The 4,415-nt window shown below is 39.8% G+C and overlaps 1 long non-coding RNA gene across 1 annotated transcript; it reads left to right on the forward strand.

The window, feature by feature from the left end:
- The first annotated feature begins 590 nt into the window (after nucleotides 1–590).
- LOC119408218 lies at nucleotides 591–1,166 on the forward strand. The gene is made up of 4 exons (XR_005186721.1): nucleotides 591–632; nucleotides 759–865; nucleotides 968–1,054; nucleotides 1,131–1,166. It is a non-coding gene; the product is annotated as an uncharacterized LOC119408218 (long non-coding RNA).
- The last annotated feature ends 3,249 nt before the right edge of the window (nucleotides 1,167–4,415 follow it).

Consider the following 4,415-nt stretch of genomic DNA (forward strand, 5'->3'; position numbering starts at 1 on the left):
TTTAACAATTGAACATTCTGATGTTTAAAGATTGAACATCTTTTTTTCACACTGAGACATGGTCACAACAAAACGAAAAAGGGACTTGTTGATAATTGTAAAGTAATATATTTTGTATATAACAGGTATACAAACTCTTTGAAAAAAAATATTTTTGAGAGATGTAATAGGAAAAGAATTACAAACTAAAACATTTCAATAAACCACCACTGGTACACTTAAACATACTTTGCCATGTAATAATTGGTCACAAAAAACATAAAACACAACCTGTTTATGGTCTGACTATAAATAAATTATAATATCAAACAATAACAAACTATTTGCTTTTGACCTGGGCTTCTGAAAACTTCCAAGTGGAATGTGTTCATTCACAGCATTCAGTCTGCTGTGTATAATGCTGCATGTGGTTGAATTTTTTCCTTCTCTGACACCGTCTTCACTGCTTTTGCCAGGTCATCATAAAGCTCCCACACACATGGAGCTCTACGGCAGTATGCAGTGTAATGTCCCATAACATCTTTGGTCAAGCTTCCCTTGAAAACGATGACTCCTCTCAAAGTGAATGTCTTTCCTTGGAGAACCACAACGGAGGGAAATTCACTCAAAGTAAACTGAGTAGTTTGTAAGAGGTCAGTGACAATCCATGCTATTTCTCCAATTTGGTAGCTGTGAGTTAGAGTTCCTGCACAGAGTATTTTCCCTGACGTGCTGTCTCCTGTTTTGAATGCAAATGGACATTCTGATTCTTTCTGTAGTTGGCGAAGGCAGGTAGACTCTGGAAGTAAGAGTCCATTTTCGACTGAAGTACCAAGCTGAGCCAAGCCAGACTTCATCAGGACAGAAATGTCAGGAGAAACAAATGGTACTTCCCTAGTTGTTCCTTTGTTTAGCTGGCAGTACTGAGAAGAGCAGTGTTTAGACAGGTAAATGTTTGATACATTTCTCATTGTTTTACCAATGACAGTGGAGATATTGCACTGGGCATCGATTTGGTGGGCTCCAGACTTCAACTCGATTTTTTGAAACATTGCACTAAGCAGCTCTGCCCTCTGTGAGTATATCTTTGGGGTCACACTATCTGCAGTAATGGCTTTCACAAGCTGCAAGATGGGGTTGTCCCCGAACAGATGGATCTGCATGGAGCCATTCAGTGCAGGAAGTAAGATATGAAGTCCTCTTCCTTTTTTTCGGTGGAAGAATTAGTCCCCTCCAGTTTTCTACCACATCTTCATCTGTTGGCAGAATGTTTGTTTCATCAAGTTCTGGAGAATGGTGAGAATCTATTCTTCTCTTGGCTTCAGCACTGTGGGTGCTCATGGAAGCAGAGTTTGTTTCTGAAACTTTTGTTAATCCAGCTATTTCATGTTTTACTTTCCCAGAACAAATCCTCATTTTTCCTTCGATGAAGGAAAGATGACGAGAAATAAATCGATCAAGTCTAATGGGCAAGTTCTCATGTTTAAAAAGGCCATGTTTTACATTTTTGAGTTCTGCCTCCACAGTGGTTGAGCTTGCAGTGAGGCTAGTGCTTCTGAAGAGGGGGACCATTACTCCTGTCCAAAGTGGCAAGTAACTTGCAAGTCTTATAATGTGTGGAACAATCTCAGGGAGGAAATGGATGTTATCCCTGTCCCCATTGGCTGCAGCGAGTGACCTGCTCTTCTCGCATATGTTTGATACCCAGTCTCGAAGGTCAGTCTGGATCTCGTCTAAAGGTTCCATTTGATGCACTTCCTTTGTGTCTTCGGCTGGAATGATGGAGTCTTCTGTTATCTGTGTTTTTAGATATTTTTTGCACCTCTCTGATTCCAGAGGAACTCCAGAGCTATCATCACCCTCTGCCTCACTGAGGGCCACAACAGTGATCGCATGTATCAGCTGTTTTGCATGGTCCAAACACTGTGATTGTAGAAGCTTGGCTATTGCTCTGACAAAGAAGTCTTTGACACGGTGTGACTTGTTTTTCAGGCAGTCCCACTGGCAGATCATCTTTATGCAGTGTGCCACATCAACTCTGATAAAACATGGAGGACAGTTTGCTGACTTGTTTCCAAGTAGCAGACGGAAACATTCGTTAATGTATGCCTTCAGATCAGGGTAAGGAGTGAAGGCCCTCACCAGAGCACCGAGAATAGCCAGGGAGAAGTCACTCACGGCTTCCTTTGGTACAGCAGCACCTGTACGAAGCCATTCTGTCAGCCATGTTGCAACTGCATTTATGTCGTGTCTCTCTGACAGCATTTGCACAACTGGGACCGAGCAGTTGTCCCCTGTCAGAACACCTTGATATAAGAAGATGTGGCCAGATGTTCCATTTGGTCTCACCAGTCTTCTCACAACTGAGCCTGTTGCATCAAAGCAAACTACAGAGGGACATTTTTTGGACAATGTGTTATATACATGTAGCTGTGTTGGACTCCAATAGTGGCAGAAGAACTTGTCCAGACCAATGTCTCTTATACTACCACTGTGAGGTGTGCTATGTTTTAATAACTGCAAAGACAAAATGGGATCTTTGTCACCTAATTCCTGATCTCTTCTCTCCTGCTTAGCTTTTCGTAGGGTGGCCAAATTTGGCAGGTGACTTGGCTCAGGATCTCCAATATCCATCAAATCGGATGCCTTCGCTGACCTCCATCCTGCCCTCACACAGGTCTTTTGAAATCTGTGCACGAAGGTTTCCAGACATGAACCTCTTGGACTGCCTAGTGTGCAGGGAGATATTGGTGTCCTCATGACCAGATGTTGTGTCTGTTTGTTTTTACAAAAGTGTACAGAGCTTTTGGAGACATCTTGTTTTCCAGCTGCTGACTTAATTCTGTCCAAATAGTGGAAGATGGAGTGGCTATTTTGTTATTTTGAAAGATAGCCTGTTTTGATTTGCAGAGAAATGCAAAAAGGGAATCCCTGTGTATTGCTGGCTGTCGAGGCATCTAGTTAAAGAATAAAAAGGCTTTGGTTAGCATTAACAAAAGTATTCTGGCCTGTATAATTGCACAAGCTTTATTCCAGCATTCTTTCACAACTCAATTTATGTTTAAATTAGTATTCTCTCTTACATCTGTGTGACATTTATGCTGAATTGTGATTACGCATTTTTTTTCTGTTCAACATTGCATTTTTTTTTTAAATCACTGAAGTGAAATTTCAATTAATTTCAATTGAAGTATCTGTTCTAAAAATTGTCCTGTCTGGGCTATTGATGTTCCTTAACATCCATGACTGAATATGAATGTAAAAGCTGCAAGATTAAGCCTTGAAGAATATTTGTTTAAATCTGTTTTAAATCTCTGGACTTAAAACGTAATGAAATTGTGGATATACAGAAATATATATGTAAGGGACACAACCATGTGTCCTTCTCTGCTAATCGGGGGCTGGATTGCAGTCCCAACAGTTATTCAGTGTTTTATCTAAAACCTCAACATTAGTAGTTTACTTACCTTGTAAAAATAAAGTTCAACAGAGGGTTGGGCAATAGAAGGATTTTAAATTTTTCTTCAACACACTTAAATGTTTTAACAGCTACTTTTCCATGGAAAATGTTGAATGGGAAATTCAGATTTCTCTTGCTTTACTGCCAAAAAGTCACCTGCTCACTGAGGTGAGGGTCGTGATGGTCATCACGTGGGCAGAGCCAATCCCTATGACATTATGTGAAAACGTTAACATATCAAAGTTGCCAAATGTTCAATGCTCTTTTCCAAAATTCTTACATTAAATGTCAATAGAACTTAAAGCTCGCTGCATATTAAATTGTATTTAAACAAAAGTAAATCACTTGGATAAATGAACTTTCAGCCAATGACATACGTGCCATGCACTTCCGGTTTTGTTCCCATCCATCCCATTTATGAGAAAATATTACTGTTGAAAAAGCAAAATGCAGGCTATTGGACTTGGTTGACTTTGCCATCTAAAGCATATGTCTTTAAATGAGACAAAAAAACAAAATTTAAAATCTTTATTAAGGAATAAAGTGCGAACTACATGAGAAGGCACACATTTTACAGCAGCACATAAAACAGCATTTAACTTGCATGATAAAAACAGAATTAAGAAATGCTTTCTTTGTGGTGTTGATGTTCAGTGAAAACCACAGACATCATCAATTTAAGTCATCGCTAATGACCTGAAAGAAAAATCTATATCTCATAAACTAAAGCTGCACAAACGCTAGTTTCACCGGAACAAACGAGCACTAACGAAGCACTAAAAAAGTAGATCACTCCGTCTGTTTTGGAGCAACATGGGGGGATGGTGACGTCATCGGGCGAAATTATAATGCTTAATATCTCATAAACTAAAGCTGCACAAACGCTAGTTTCACCGGAACAAACGAGCACTAACGAAGCACTAAAAAAGTAGACCACTCCCGTCTGTTTTGGAGCAACATGGGGGGATGGTGACCT

This window comes from Nematolebias whitei, chromosome 3 (assembly GCF_014905685.2).
Source record: "Nematolebias whitei isolate Nwh7 chromosome 3, NemWhi1, whole genome shotgun sequence".
In the NCBI taxonomy this organism is placed as follows: domain Eukaryota; kingdom Metazoa; phylum Chordata; class Actinopteri; order Cyprinodontiformes; family Rivulidae; genus Nematolebias; species Nematolebias whitei.